Source organism: Saccostrea cucullata, unplaced genomic scaffold (genome assembly GCF_032062105.1).
Source record: "Saccostrea cucullata isolate Sc308-1 unplaced genomic scaffold, CSIRO_AGI_Scuc_v1 ctg845, whole genome shotgun sequence".
NCBI classification, from domain to species: Eukaryota; Metazoa; Mollusca; class Bivalvia; order Ostreida; family Ostreidae; genus Saccostrea; species Saccostrea cuccullata.
Window position 1 is genome coordinate 249,159 of NW_026925447.1, and position 17,788 is coordinate 266,946.

The following is a 17,788-nucleotide window of genomic DNA, read 5'->3' on the forward strand; positions in this document are numbered from 1 at the left end:
CCTTAAGACACATAGCAAATTTAAATTGAATCAAATTTCTTCAAGACAGCGTCCAAACCCGTACGTCAAGAAGAATGAAAAAGTTTTGGGGATAAAAGACAGTTTTTATCATACTAACAATATACGCCAGGTCTTTCGTTTTTTGCTTTCGCAAGTGAGGTAAGGCTAAATATGGGTTTGTCTATGCAAAGGAGCTAATAAAAATGCATAAATTGTATATTTTGTATACAGAAAAAGTTCAAATTGATTTTCTTATACATTCTTAGTACCCACAGTATATTATAGCAAGTGCACATAATGATGTCATATTGTGACGTCATAGTTCTCTCCCATTCAAGGTAATGAATCACATCAACAAAATCACGTCGGCGCAAATGCATATCCTATTTAATTTAAAATGAATAACGTAAAATATTTAAGAGATTATTCTTAAAATTAATAAAATTGCTGCACAAATCCTATCCTCTTTTTCAATCGATAAAAAATTTACTAAACATACAGTGGACTGTACATTTTTACCCTGTTTCAACTAAAAACTGTACGAATAGTAACTAAACAATTGCAGTGTCGACATTTGTGCAGTAATATCTTAAATCTTTGGAATTTGCTTTCCTTTATACCTTGCTTCTGTAAAACAAAGTAAGGTATGCCCTTGCGCCGAAGCGATTTTGTTGATGTTTCTTATAAACTTGTGTAGTAAAGGTCGATGACGTCATAATGTGACGTCATAATGTGTACTGGTAATCGCTTATCGTGGGTACTAAGAATGTATTACAAAACAAGTCTTAACATTTTCTTTGCGGTATGTAGAGCAATTATAGGTCTTAATTAATTATTTTGCATAGAAACCTCTCTACATGTACGTAGCCTTAACTCACTTGCGTTGTTTAATTTATCAAATTTATAAATGTTTAATTTATAAATCATTGAAAAACGTATTTTACTTCTTTCCAAGCACCGAAGTTATTGTTAATTGAACAACCCTAGTACAGCATATATTTTGCTGTTCTTGATAGAAGGATCTCGTTTTAAACATATAATTATTTATTTTACTTTGTTATTAACATTTGAATCACCATTGCTTCCCTCCCTCTCCCAAAGGGCCAGGATTTAAACAAATTTAAAACATGACTAAACATAGCTTTTTTGTTCGAAGGATTTGTCCCTTTATTTTTCCATATGGGACATTTATCCACCAATGTGCTTACAACCCTACACTTTAGGGTTATGATTTGATCAAATTTAATTCTACACTACCGGAAAATGCTTCCATACAAATACTCGATTTACTGGTCATGCCTTTGCTATTCTTGAGAAGAATATTTTTACATATATTAATTATAATGTAAAATGTTGATCCCCCATTGTGGCCTGCCCTATAACTGGGGGTTCAGATTTGAATAAATTAGTATCTACACTACCTGGGAAGAATTCATAATAAATATAACTAATAATGGCTCTGAAGTACTTGAAATCATGATATTAAAAGATGTCCCTATATATCCTACGTAAAACTTTGATCGGCCATTTTGGTCCCACCCTACCCAATGTGGTAATTGTTTAAACAATCTAGACTACCTGAGGATGATTTCACATAAATTTATCTTTCCTGTCTCAACTACTGTAGAAGTGGAAAACATTACGGTGTTTTTAATTTCACTATGTTCACGATTTAAGAATTTTCCGCGAACTTTAAACCATCGTGATTATTTTTTCACGTCATTTCTACCTAGAAACAGTCATAGTACCTGAATATTTACAAACGATTCTCCGTGAAATTAAAACCACCGTGAAAAGTAACTTTCTAACAAACCGTGGAATTTTAGACACGTGAAATTAAAGACGTCTACAGTATTTTTCAGAAGATTTTTAAAGATATTTCTTATGTTTTCCTATGTAAAACTTTGATCGCCAAAACCCCGGGGCATTGATTTGAACAAACTTGAATCTACACTACATGTACCTGATGATGATTTCACATGTATTTCATCTTTCCTGTCTCAATGGTTCTTGGGAAAAGGATTTTTAAAAAGTTTTTCTAGGATTGCTATGGAAAACTTTTACCGACCATTTTTGCTCCATTCTATCGACATGAGTCATGATTTGAACAAAATTGAATCTACACTTCCTGAATATGATTCCACGTGAGTTTTCGTGTATTCTGGCCCAGTGGTTCTTGAGAAGAAGATTTTAAAAGATTTTTCCTTTAAATCCTATGTAAAACTTTGATAAGCCATTGTCTTAACAATGATACATATATATTACTTTTAACAGTAACATGTCGAGTTGACAGGCGCAGATCAACAGATCTTTGATCTGATGATCAGCGCCTGTTAACGAGACGTGATACGGCCCTCCTGATCAGGTTACATATATATGTATCATTTTTTATAAATTTATAATATACCCACTCATAACAAGCTGAATATAACAAAAAAAAATTGTATAACATTTATCTTTAAAAACAAAGTATAATAGCAAGGGACTTTTTAACGCGCAAGAAATATGACGTCATGTTTCTGCGTACTATGTAATCAGTTTCAGAGAGCGGTCATATGGATTCAGAAAACCGCAGTGTGGTGTTTTGGAAAGTCGGATCACTATGTCACATGAAAACTCAAAATCATCAGTAAAACTGAGTGATACACATTAGGCATTTGATAAATATATATATCTAATTAAAATAATGGTTTTTACACTCTTATAATGATTGTTTATATGGTTAAAATTCAGCACAGGAAGGGGGGTCTCACCTTATTATTGCTTACATTATCATGCATATTACTTATTTTTGCGCATTTTTAAACCCCTTCCAAGTTGACTCTTCTCTTGATCCGCGCATACTTTTAAGACAAGGAAATCGAAAGTTGGAAATTCTTAACGTCAATATCTTCTTTCAAAGAACTAAAAGAAAGGGGATCAATTGATGAAAGACACCAAAGGGAAGCCAAGTGAATTATTATACACACATTTTAAAAGTATATATCATCAGCAGTATGATGTGTTTTTTTTTCATTAGTCCACGTGTATAAACTCGTATGCATTGAAATTTAAGGGATCTTGATATCTGATTCAAATTTACCGAATTCCGAAATACATCTGTTTCCACGACTTACATGTACTTGTAAAATGATGATATGGAAAAATAATCGCAAGATACATCGAAAATATATTTTTGTTTTTAAATCACATGTACATTATATATAGAAATTGCTTTTGAAATACATGTACAATTTCATGAACGTCCATTTAAAAAAAAGGGTCGTAATTTTACTGGCCCGTGTTGTAATGTTTACAGTTTATATTTAAAAGCTTGTCTTGATCATCTGGCTGTTCTTGAAGACAATAATTGTAAACTGTTTTCAGAGTCTTGCAGCCCTAGTTAAAAGAAAGAAACAAATGAAAAATTGTCAAATGTGTTTTCACTGTGGCTGTCGTTTGAATTTTTTTCTTTTTAGGTTAAGCTGCACTCGCCCATCATGAGCACACATTGATGTCGACATCAACATAATTGTAGTCAAAATACACCGCAGATCTAGAATATGCTATGTACATGTACCAAGTCATTTAACTCATCATCTTATTCGCAGACTAAGTCCCCATTACTATTTTGCAAAGTTTGCCTTCAGAAAATAAGGCTCAACTCCATGCTTTGTTGATCTCTATTTTTTGTCGCCGGCTTTTCATCTTTGCTTCCATCAGCTGTTTTCGGCAGTGGATTTTAAATGAGTGCAAATGTAAAGAGTAAGGTTCTTTTTATGCAAAAAAATGGCCCTGTACTTATATCAATTAATTAACTAGCACTTTCTTCCCCGTTTCGTATATAAAAATAAAGTAGAGATTAGGTGCTTTCATTCAGAAAAAAAACTATAGAATAAGAACTCTTACATGTGAAGTGTAGAGAGCGCTCTTTAAAAACTTGCCAGATCTCGTATGTATTCAACCACTTGTGTCATTTTAAACAAAGAAATTCTATTTTATTTGTTCGGAAATGTCTTTAGCTGTTCTTTAACCCATGACTCGCATTTCTCATCATTTTGAATTTGGTAGAGCACAGAACCAAAAACATTACGTGATGCGTTTGTATGAAGAATTAAGGTTTGGTCAATACTGGCTTAATAAGGAATAGATCTAGACATCCTTTTTATTCCTTTCATGAATTTAATGTCCTTAATAACTTAAACTTTAAACAAAAAAGACACTTTTTGGTACTAAGTTCATATGTATTGTTCATATAAGTTTTGGGGAAATATCTCCAAGTTTGTTTAAGTATTGGCTGAAAATCTTTAAAAATATCAGGATAACATTTCGGAAAACAACAGGCATTTCCTTATTAAAGTTCATTTACTCATATAATATTCTCTCTTTAGAGAGTACGTCCTTCAATCCAAAACTAATTCAATTATATGAAAACATCAAGAATCATACACCAAATACTATAAGAAACCCTTTCTTTTCTTTATCTCTCGTATCCATCTCTACCTGACAGTATGAAATTGATAAGTATCACTTGGAAAAGAACTTAAATCCAAAATACTTGTTAACCACTTGTTAACTGTATCATCAAAGAGAGACTCCATTCTCAGATATCTGTTATATCAAAAAGAAAATCGTAAAATTTTCCCTAAATACTCGAAGCAGTAAAAGTAATTAAATTCTTAAGATTAACAAATCCATTTGACAGTAATCATCGTCGGCCTATTATTTTCCATCTTCAACTTTAATCGGTTCACATGATGTCCACGTGCTTGTCCCCTCAGTAGAATTCATTCGACACTGTGGAGGTGTGGAAATCTCGTTTCACCGAGCATACCGAAGGCAAAGAGTCACTTAGTATTTCCAAGAAGTTTAATTATTTCTCCTTTCATTACTAGATCTGATTTTTACATTCCTGCAGAAAACAAATAATGGGAATATATACATGTACTTGGAAGGGTTAAATTTGAAATTGAATTTGAAACATATTCCCTGCCAAATTACAATAGTATTCTGGGCACATTATATTTTGAAATACTATTGTTTAATGACTGTTTGATGTTCGTCTTACAATTCTGAATTTCTTGTGTTACAATAAACATTTATATATTAATATTCTGGATATATTAACTAAGAATTTGATCTGGAAGGCGCCGCAGGGGGGGGGGGGGATCTTAATAAAACTGAATGACAAACATATATTTAGGTCCGTTGAATGAAGGATTTTTCCCTCTTGAATAACAGACTTAAAGTAAAATACAAAAAAATGTAATGTATTACATTTTAAACAGTTGATCTTTTTTAAAGTTCACAATCACGCTATTGATTTAATTAGCTCTAGCCATACTTAATCAACTGAATATATCCAGTACTGTTCATAATTCTCAGGCGTATATGTAGTTTTAATATATTTTTGTGCATTTTTTAAATACGTGTCAGAAATAATCTTTTTGTGGATTGTTCAACTTCTCTTCAGCCAAGGATTTTTTGTATAAATTGTACTTAAAATTGGCCCATTGGTTCAATAAGTAAAAATTGTACAGACAGAGAACAAGCGACGGATGATCTGAAAAGCAGACTTGAAGTAAAAGATGTACATTTAGCAATCGCCATGCATCCGGTCTTTTGCAGTGAGAGTTGTGGATCCTTCTGATGAGACATTTAAATCCTAGGCCCCTTTTAAGAACAGGTGTTTACAAGATAAAGATCCTTCACTGCCTAATGGCACTGAGTATCAAGAAAAGGTCAAATTCGTTTTAAAAAGGTTCGAATTTGAAATCCATTATTGGTATATGATGACATCTCTACATAATAAAAAATTACTCGAAGGGGACGAAAGCAGTAAATAATCAGTCAATTTTGTACATGTATATGTTGTTCAAGATGAGCGAGTGAAATGAAATACACCTAATAAATGAAGCTGAATCCCATCCGTAATCCCCAATTCTCGTATAGCCTTTGAACTCTCGAATCTATGAATTCTCTACCACAGCATGTTTGCCTAATCCATTGATCACTGGTAGTCCAGCCTTTCTTCCAATACAAGTCATTTCGAAATTCGGTAACTGCAAATCGTGCAGACGACTGTCAAATATACCAGTCTTTTACCATATCAATTCAGTTGTACAGTAGAGTCTTTAAGACTACCTTATCTCAATATATCTAAGAAACTGAACGTATTGCATATTTTAAATACACATTAATAAAGTCAGTAATAGATATACATATTATTACTATGAAACTAGGTTTATGGTTGTTTATGTGCGTTTAACCATCACTGGTGTACAGATATTTATCCAAAAAGTAATACGAAAGCTCCTTTAAAATCTTTAATGCTCGTATTCAAATGTTCGTCACAAAATATAAAACACCTGCATCTCTATCTATTTGATTTTTTTCTATGAAAACAACGTAATAATCATGTTTGAAAATTGGAATAAGAGACCCATAACAAATGGTAAAGAATAAATTAATAGCGTTGAAACGTTTCCCTTCCCTTATCTAAGCAAGTTTAGCTGCAGCACAGACTTACGCCAAAGGGAAGGTAAAAAAAAATCTTTGCTTTTCATTCAATTAATATACCTGTATAAGTATGGTACGAGAAATTAAGATAACAACCATAAAGGATACGAGATGAGGGTAGTCTTTGCTGGTGTAAAATAATTCAGCAATGATAATATACAAAATTTAAGAAGACATGATAAAAAAATATAGCGTCGACGAATTCAGTGTACAGAACCTGGCAACTTTACTTAATCCTCACAATGCAGATTTAGGTGATATATTTACGCAATCGTGCTTGCGTGATTTCGTTTGTTTGTTATGGCCTTTGCAAACTGGATGTGACATAATTTACATCGGGATCCAAACTGAAAGCTGCCTTGATTTATAGATATTTTATATCCGATCATCTCTTCCACGTACATTGACACAGATCAAAATCATAACATGACATATCTTGTTTTAAAAAACTGCGTTTGTTTGTATCTTCTTTTCTGCTTTTAAATTGATATATTTTAATTGTTGTAACATTTTAAGTTTACGCTTGGTGACGCTCAATTTGTATAGTTAAGGACAGATGGTGGTATGACACAATAGAGAAATATCAGAACTATAAAATGATATGATGTCGATTTAATGCCGTGGATATGACAAATACACGATGACGCAATAAGGCAATAACAACAAAGAGGAACAATGTTTTCTATTCAATTAACCTCGTCCTCAAATTATTTACCTTTACAAGACTACAGTGGAATATCATGTGATTAAATATCCGAATTTCCTCTCAATAAATGATTTCTTTAATTACAAATGCACTGTTCTTTTCATTAAACCTTTATTAGTTCAAAGGTATCCTGTATGATCTTACCACCTTCATTTTTTTTCTTGTGTAAATTTTATATTGTATTTTATCGATATATAAAATTTGATCTCTATAGAAGGAACCTAATTAGTTTCCGTGAAAATCGTAAGAGATGTATGGCGACATATTTTGTACTCCAAAATACTCCCTAGATTTGACGTCAAGAAATTCCATCATACTTAAACATTTTTATGCTTCTTATTTGTATTTGTTTTTAAATTGACTGTTTAGATTGATAAATGTTTGTAACATGTAGGTCAATATTTCATTGTTGTATTGTAAAAAGAACTCATTCTTGTGGTACAAAAGTACTTTAATTTTATCTTGATATCAACTTTGTTAACAAGCAAGAATTTCCAACGCAAAAAGAAATTATAATATATTTAGCTACATTGTATAGCATAGGCGTCGGAACCGGGTGGTGGTGGGGTTGGGGGCTAGGGGGGCTTAGCCCCCCACCCCCTCCCACTTTTTTTCAAATATATACTTAGTATAGACATTGCACATATCTTCGTAAGTTAAGCCCCCCCCAAACCCTCCACAGATACGTCTTAGTATAGGTTAAAATTGGGAAATGTGTTGGTGATTGGAAGAAAATTTTTTTGGTACTGGAGTTCGAACCTACCCCCCCCCCCCCCTCCCTCACACACACACACACACACAAACACACGAAATAGGATTTTCGTGTTTGGGAAACAGACATTTCCCTTTTTTTTTTTGCATATCAGGTTTTTTTTTGGAGGTACAAAAAAAATTTTCTTACACCCCCCCCCCACTTTCAATTTGCTTCCGACGCCAATGTATAGTGTTTATTTTTTTAAAAGAGCATTTAACAGTCTTATGTCTACATGTAGTACATATATAGTACATATACATTCTTGTGTGTTACCTAATATGTTTATAGAACGCGGAACTCAAAGTAGGTTTACAACATTAGTTTCTCAGAAAAAAAACGAGTGCGTTCCTGGACACTACATGTATCTGTTTCCATGATTTTAGGAACAGATAAGGAAAGAGAGCTTCAAAAATGTTGATAAAGTTGAACAGATCAGAACAAAAACTGTACGTTAATTTTATATCTATAACATCTTGCATTGAACTATCAGAAACAAACAAAAAAAAAATACTTCATTGCACCTCCATAAACCATCTATGGTATTCTGATTAAATGTCCTATCTATTTTCATACTCTTTGTTATTGTCGATTTTATTTGTGCACATTCTTCAATATCAAGATATGAAGTAGTAAATATCCCTACTTCTTTATGCAATAAGTCACCGAATGACTATTCATGAAACTACAGGTTAAATACCATAATTATTCGAGGCAAAGATTTTTATTCTCAGAGAAAATGTCCATGAACCTAAACATGCATGCAAAAGAATCATGCTCCTTTAAGAAAAGTTTCTCTTTTTTCGAGATACAATGATACAATAAAAAAAAAACAAATATTTTGTATGCAAGAGAAATCACTTTATTTTATCATTATGTTCAGTTGTGATACGAATTCTACTCCTTGTATCCAAACAATCGTATCTAATTCACACAGCGTTTTACCCTAAGTGAGTGACTGATCTTACACAGAACTAAGTAAAAATATTATTTTTAACATTGTAACTCATTGACGTGTACCTAATAAAAATATGCGGAAATCACCTTTCCTAAAATTAGTCACTAAGTAGCATGGATGTGATATGGTAGGACTTATGTATTGCTGAAGCCTGGTCTTATTGTTTTATTTTACGAAAGAATGCATGTAATTATTATATATCAGTTACAGATTTAGTCATCTCGCATATTTGTATTCTGATGAAGTGTCTAGGTCATTGGATTTGTATTATACAGGTATGATACGAACATCAAGATACATACATGCATTGCTGATGGTTTGTTTTTTTTAAGTCTGTCATTTAAACTATGAAAAAACAAGATAATTATATTTTTTGGTGACGTTTAAATTGTATGGAGTTTATCAACCATCTTATGTTTACAATAGAGGTAGGATATAAATGCATAGACATTTAATCCATAAAAAATGAAAAAAAAATCATTCTTGTTAATCTGTTAAATTCCGCTAGAAAAATATCTCCAGCAATTCCTTTATGTATTTATATGTACTGTACGGTATACATGTATACATACATATTACTTTTTTTTAATTAACAATTAATTTTAGAAAGAGTTTCTTGAAATAATAAAAAAAAAAAAAAAAAAAAAAAAAACAATTCATTCGGTAACTTGTATCATTGTTTATAAAAAAGTAAATAAATAAATGAAAAACTTTATTGTAATAAATTTACATTCAACCTTGTTGGTTTGGAAAATAATTATACATTCAAAATTATTTACTGTATAAAATGCTTTATATCTGCTGTAAGAATGCTTAGATATTTTAATATGTTGTATTCCATGTATATATGTATGATTTTTACAACTTTATTTTCGAATATCACGAATTAAGTCAATATTGCGGAAAGCAAAAATACACTTTAATGTATATTTTTTTAGTCCAGTGGGATAAAAAAAACCCACAGAATTAGAAACAAAACATTATATAAACGAGAAAAAAAAAATAAAATGAAATTAAGTAGTAAAGGAACTGATGACACATTGCAAAAGGACTTACTATAAATTCTTTCAGGTAATAGAGTTTAGGTTATTGAATCTTTTAAAGATATTTTTTTCGGTTGGAAATAGTTGTACGGGTCGTTGTTCATATGACGTAATTTGATATTTTCATTATAATGGAGATGCAACTGAAATCTAACAAATGGAGGACCAAAATGCAAGCTGTCACTTTATTAACATTGCTTGATTACTCATTGCTTATATATTTTTTTATTTATTTTTATTTTATCAAATGATATATAAAGGGGTAAATTAATAGTCTTTTATCTATTGCAATTATTTTTATTCATTAGCATATCCTTAAACATATTGTTGAATATTTGTTTCCTTGATTTTTAGCATATAACAAGCACATTATAAAATGTTGTGATATGTAGATGTATCTTGTTGCATGTACGTAATTAAGCACTTTTCAATTGTTCATATCTAATTTAATCTGACAAGACTAATTCGTATGATTAAATTGTGCTTGACCTAAATTAGATGTTTAGATAACACACAGCACCTTTATTTTTAAAAGAATAAATCAATTAAAAAAACTGCATTCTTCAGCTGGCATTTCTAAATAATTGGAGTTTTTGGTTTGATTGCTTAATATCCTCATTTTTGTTTCTCGTTTCGAGCTTTATACAAGATACATGTACGTTACCAAATGGGGATCATTTTGTAACTTTACATTTAATTAATCCAAGGTAACAAGTAAGTGATAAACTCACTGATTCTTTTTCATATTTTCCAAGCTTCTTTTGCTCTATTATTAACCTCATTTTTTCATCAACACCAAATATACTAACGATATCATTTTTGTTCTATTGTGCAGGATGAAACAGCACATTTTAATCCAAAAACTCAAAGAGATTAAAGAATTTTTGATATATTATGAGAGTCTGTCGACAGATCTGAATGTGTGAGATGCTTGTACCAAAAGTATGAAAGTCAATGTTTAATCCATATTAATCATACAATGAGACCTTTCCTTCATTTACAATCAAAAATTATCAACACCTTTACGAAAGGTAAATACAAAATTGAATACATAATTCCAATATTCTTATTTTTATGTCCGTTTTCTTTTATCTTTTAAAGTATTCACTTTTTTCGTTTTGAAATCATTTTTATGCTTTTTTTCACTAAGGTTGTAGTTGTTCTGAATAGAAGCATACCAGTCTTTATATTTCTGCTGATAATTACAGAGGTACATTTTTTTTATTATTATCTATGAAAATTAATAAAAAAATGTTTGTATATTCATTAATTCATAGCATATTTATCTTCACTGACCTTTATTTTCATACTTTTTGTAATCTTTACGACTAAAAATAAACGTTGTTATTTTCATCTGGAATATGTGACTTTATCTTTTACGTTTTCTTTGCATTAGGTGAATGTGCACGTTACAATTCCTTCTTGTTTGACTGGTGTTAAAAGAGTCCCCACCTGTCCAAGGACAAAAAGAGCAATGGCTTGTATTGGAAGCGAAGAAAGGCTGCTCTAGAATTTCCCTTAAGTGTAATAACATGGCTCCTCTCAAATATCACTGTCTTATAAATGCATGGAGAAATGCGACATTTGAGTTATGTGGTCCAGATTCGGATATCATAGGTAATAGAAAACAAGGAATTTTAGGTTTTTCTTTACCGTTGATTGCTTGCTTAATTGAACCATATTTAATGTACATTTTTAAAGGGTTTTCCTGTGCTGAGTACAACGAAGGAGGGGAAAGGATTCAACCAAATTATGAGAATAAATGTGACAATTTCAGCAATCCCTGTCCATTTAAATATAAATCATCTTTGGGATATTTATGTATGTTCACCTATTCATCTTACTGTAAATATCTGATAGGACTTAAGAGACCTTGAAATAGACTTTGAAATCGCGAGAATAAATTAAAGTTTTCATAAAGATTTAATTAATATATGTAATTATTTTTTTTTCTTTTACATTTTGCATAAGCAGAGTAATAATGAATACCGTACACGTAATGAAAAAAATCACTTTTTAAAATGATCAATATTTATTCCGATAAATAGAATCAGAGTGTTTTATTCTACTTCCTGAAAACGACGAAGGGAAGGAAAAACATCCACGAAAAACTGAGATAAGATATTTTCCAGAACAACAAATGGAGGAACAAAGGTAAAAAAAAGCTCTATTCATATCAATACTAAAATTGTTTTAGCAGTTGTTTAAGAGAATGCAAATTAATTTAAGTTATGATACAAAATAGACTTTTGAATTCATGTACACGACATATCCCTGATTTAAATTACAATGTACCTTTTTACCCAGGTCAAGTTTTGCCAGTGCAACGCCTTTGTTTATCCTCTTCCTTTTCACTTTGATTGTTACTACCCACGTATGCATATATGTTAAAAGGAAACGAGATCTCAGAATTTTGAATAACTCAGGTAGTATACATTTTCAAATATTTTTAACTTGATAATAACCTTTTAGCTCACCTGAGATGTAAACTCAGGTGAGCGTCTTTTCTGATCATATGCTGTCTGAAGTCCCGTTGACTTTACACTTTTCACATTTTCGACTTCTTCTCAGGGACCACTGGGCCAATTTATAACAAAACTTGCTGCAAAGCATCCTTGAGTAAAAGAGACTCAATTTTATCTATGATTAGTCATATCTATATGAAAGCATCCTCAACTTGTGCAGTGTAGTTGAGCAAGGAAAGGGTCCCAATGTTAGTTCAAATGTAAAGGGCAATAAAGCCACAATCATGGAAATATACAAACAGCCTCAGTTACTGTAGATTCAAATTTCTAAAAATCATACCCTCTCCCCAGGCTCAGTAAGGGTCGGTTTGGACCATATTTTGGTTTGCACTTTCAAAGGTAAACTATTTTCTGCATTTTTTTCTAGCCACAATGCTAAGGTGAACAATTTGACCCACGGGTCTTTTGTTTTTGTTTTGTTTTAATATTAACATTTGATTAACCGAATTGAAAGTGTTACTTGCGAAAAGTTTAATTTTTTTAATTTCATTTCATAAAACACTTTAATTTCAGATTCCTACAGAGTATTAACTTACGGAAGCCCATTTAGGAGCTATCAAAAATATTTTTGAATTCGTTATAACGATTTTTAGAATTCGTTATAACGAATTTAATTTGTTATAACAGATTCATTGAATTCGTTATAAGAAATTTGATTTGTTATTACAGACTTCTTGAATTCGTTATAACGAATTTAATTTGTTATTATAGATTTGTTGAATTCGCTATAACTAATTAAATCTGATATAACAGATATGTTGAATTCGTTCTAACGAATTTAATCTGTTATAACAGATTTGTTGAATTCGTTCTAACCAAATTCTTGAATTTGTTATAACGAATTCAACAAATCTGTAATAACAAATTAAATTCGTTATAACAATTTCCACAAATCTGTAATAACAATTTAAATTCGTTATGACGAATTTAAGAATCTGTAATAACAAATTAAATTCGTTAAAACAAATTCAATGAATTTGTTATAACAAATTAAATTCGTTATAACGAATTCAATTAAACTGTTATAACAGATTAAAATCGTTATAACGGATTCTAAAAATCTGTTAAAACAAATTAAATTCGATATAACGAATTCTAAAAAATCGTTATAACGAATTCAAAAATATTTTTTGATAGGTCCTAAATGGGCTTCCGTATTAAATTATCATTTTTACTAAATTATTTTTTTTATAGATGATAGACAGACCACTGAGGTTGTCCTCTAAACTAATTGACGCTTTCATCATTATCCAGATATACAATGGTTTATGAAGATACTTGTACATAAACTGTAAAGAAAATGTAAACCTGATTCATTGAAAAACATAATCTGCTTTTTTGCTTCTCCATTTATATAATGAATAAATCTAATACTTGTTTTATCTTATTTATTCTTTAATGTATCCATGAAACAAATATTTAATCATATGAAAACAGTTTATTCAATATGTTAGTACCTGTTCAACGAACAAACAATTTCTTATAAACATAAATCAAATAATTTAATGAATGAAGAACATCAAAATTCATTCTAGTTTAAATTTAACATATCGCAAAGTCTATTATTGAATCAACAACATTATTGGTATAAACAATGTAATATTCAATTATGGTAAAATATTCACCAAAAAAAATATATTTCTCTAGTGAATGAAACATATGGAGATAAATTAAGAGAGTATTCAAGATAGTCCATACGTCCATGCAATACACACTAGGAGAAAAAACACGACCCCCAAATAGAGGTTGGATCATGTGCCATAGAGGATTGGGCATTTCCAACCGACCACTCACACCCGCCGTGTGCCTCTTGTCTTGAACAGGAAATCACGGAAAAATCTGTCGTGAATATAGTGTATAAACAATGAAGAAACTATTAGTATGAAAAACATCAGTCAGATTTTGACCCAATGTTAAATTGTATTTGCTGACAAGGTCATTGTATCGACATTGAACTTACGAAATGATGATTTCAACAAGATTGTTGATATTCTAGTTTCATTAATTTCTTTGTCAATAAATTCTCCTCGTTTTAGTAATTTTTATACGTAGTACATGCTCTTGTGTATAGAATCAACTGATGTACATTAACTCCATATGCAGGTGATGAAGGTATATTGCTGAATAAGTAAGGAAAGTTGACGATAGAAAAATATCCAAATATAAAGCAGATGTGTCAGACTTTGTGGTATCTTTTATCTCAAGCTGATACTAATATTTATTTCATCGGCATGGGATTGAAATGAAGAATTGTTGAGTGAAAATACATGTACGTCATCGATAAATTTAAATGTGGAGTAGAATGCCACTGCAAGTGTTTTCTTTTCTTTTCACAAATTCTGCTTCATATGAATACAAAGGTTGGTGAATGACTAATAAAAATCAACGTCAATCTTAAGATTCCATAATTGTTTTATAATGTAAGATTTGAATAAATAAGATATTGAAACTTGAAGGACGACACCATTTTTATTTTCGATCTTCCGTCGTTTAAAATAAAAAAAAATGTCTAGATTACAGTTTCTTACCTCCGTGTATTTTGTGTCTTAGTTTACTACATGTATATGTAAGACGTCTATGTTTAGAAATAAAAAAAGATAGGGTTTTTTCTCAAAATTTTCCCGCTATGATACTTTAGCTGGATGCGGCCGTTGCAACCATCGTTTACAGCTCTTATTTTGAGGTTTTGATTGTGACATCAAAATGCTTTTGCATGTTCACTGCAATCTGTCTCTGGTGTATGCAGTTTAATATCCGATGAAAATGTGGTGCAATGAACCGTATACGTTTGCATAGATTATATTGGGACCATAAGTAGCTAGATTAAATAACACATATTTTTAACTCAAATATTGAGCAATATTTTTCATGCAAATGGTAAGGTTAGAATATCTGCACTTAATCGATGCACGGTTTATTCGAAACGCATTACAAAAAGGCTGCACGGTTCAGATGCAAATTTTATACACGTACATGTACGGTACGAATTTTGATGCATCTAATGTGCATTTTGTCAAATTATTTTTTAGTGGTGCTCATGAAAAAAAAACGGGAAATGCGAAAGATATGAAATTAAAAATATCGAAGAGATGAAAAAAGGTCGGTCCCCTATGTTTGTTATTAAGTGTTAAAAGACCTTTTTTGTCTAAACATTTTGAGGTAAGGCATGACTCGAATATCCCAAATGCCTACATGTACATGCTTTAAGTCTTTAACATTATAGATATGGATATTCAAAGTACATTAATATTTGACTTTCTTTTCTTATTTCCTTTAATATAAGAGTTTCAATATTCTTTCGACTTTTATAATCCTGTATACTCCCTCATAAATAAATTTTAGACCTAGGAAATTCCAACAAATAAGAAAGGTTTCGTAGATATTTTAAAATAACAACTTTATATTTACGAGATTATCCAATAGTATTGTTACATTATATTTATGTGGGTTAAAGTATCATATATTATTTGTTAATATATAAGGATGATATATACACTGTGGAAAATAACCAACATTTTAATCAACAAGATCAATACTTTAATAAAGTTAAATAAAACAACACAATTCTTGTTTTAGAAAAAAAAAATAAATCGTACATGTATGTAACGGTGTACAAATTTGAAAATAAAACAATTTCAGTTAGTTATACAATCACTACTTTAATACGCAAAATCCACTGGTTTTTCAATCAAACTTGATTCTGTCTTAATTCAAAGGGGTTAAAATCAGCAAGGGCATCTTAGTTTCTGGAACAGTTTCTTTTTTTTTTGTTAAAAGGAGGTAAAAGCTAATAAGTCATGTAGAAGTGATATATGCATTTATTAATGTTAATGACGGAAAAGTAAAACAAAGCTTAAAAACAATAATGATCATGAGATGGATAAACGCTTTGCTGATTAGTTGAACACATATTTAGGCATTGAAAAAGTGTCAAATTAGCTCAATAAATAAACAGTATAACTGCATAGTAGAAAGCTATGTATGTTAAAGACACTGTTATATCATAACATTATTAAACTTGGACATGTCACATAAATGAAATAATTTGCAATAATTACTATATATTGTGTAAAATTTGACAATTTTTTTTCCATTCACAAGAATAATATTACAATAACATGTTATTATATATATAGAGAATAATACATACCCTTTTCCATATCACATCCTGTATCAGCCCGAGACACCAATATCAGCCAGAGGGCCGTAGGCCCGAGGGCTGATATTGGTCGAGGGTTGATACAGGATGTGATGTGGAAAAGGGTATGTTTTATTATATTTATTACATACTTAGTAATAAAATACAGTTGAGAAGAAAATAAGTAAATAATCATGCATGGACTTCTTAGATACATGTACATAGTCTAATGTCTCATAAGATTTGGGTTTGTTTCTATTTCTATTTCAATGCACTTGAAAATATTCTATAGTATTACATGTATTTGTAAATTAAGATTTACCTTATTTTCAAAAAGTTAAAATTAAGAGAATATGAACCCACCAAAAATTGTGTATGAGTACAAGTACTGTTATTGTGGTTTTATTTACTAAGGGTGTGATATTGACGTCACAATACTGAATAGCCGTATCAGCCCTGCAGGGCTGATATGGATTTGCAGGGCTGATACGGATATCAGCCCCGCAAATCCATATCAGCCCTGCAGGGTTGATACGGCTATTGTGACGTCAGCCATATCGCATATGCGAAAAAACTGTATTTATTACTAAGTGTGTAATAATTGTTTTATATTGCTTTGCTATTCATAAAATTGCATTGATAAACAAAAAATGTAAATATTATATGTAATTTTATTATACTGCATTTTCAATATGATTTCTTTTTCGTATAATTCTATAGCTAGTCGTCTGCAATCATTTTATTTTACCAAATGAGTATTAATAGTAATGACTGTTTGAAGCCACTTGAAGTTACATATTTTTCATATAAAAAAACGATAACCTCCTAACTGACAATTTAAGTGTGACACGCCTTTTCCTTGCACTGCATATCCTCGAAAGACTGATCATAAAAATTCGATTGAATAGAATTTATTTTAGGGAAATTCAGACAAAAATTTAGGTTGTTATGATCGCCCTACAAATAAATAAAATGGCGGCGATGTATACCCTGTGAATTATTAGTTAAGAGGTTATATTTAAAAAATGGGGGTGTAGAGTGGCTGTTTTAATGTCGATGCATAAATAGTGAAAAAAGGAGATTCTCTGATTGATAAAGAATACAGAGTTGATATTCCTGGTTTGATAATGGTATCGTACAATGTATGTCTTTTTACATTCAAGACTTGG

The 17,788-nt window shown here is 30.7% G+C and overlaps 1 long non-coding RNA gene across 2 annotated transcripts; it reads left to right on the forward strand.

Moving 5' to 3' along the window:
- The first annotated feature begins 10,797 nt into the window (after positions 1 to 10,797).
- LOC134268871 (uncharacterized) lies at positions 10,798 to 13,857 on the forward strand. Of its 2 annotated transcripts, XR_009992453.1 has the most exons (7): positions 10,798 to 10,987; positions 11,114 to 11,166; positions 11,353 to 11,573; positions 11,658 to 11,777; positions 12,005 to 12,110; positions 12,264 to 12,382; positions 13,676 to 13,857. It is a non-coding gene; the product is annotated as an uncharacterized LOC134268871 (long non-coding RNA). The 2 variants fall into 2 exon arrangements; XR_009992455.1 differs by lacking the exon at positions 12,264 to 12,382.
- Positions 13,858 to 17,788: the final 3,931 nt, after the last annotated feature.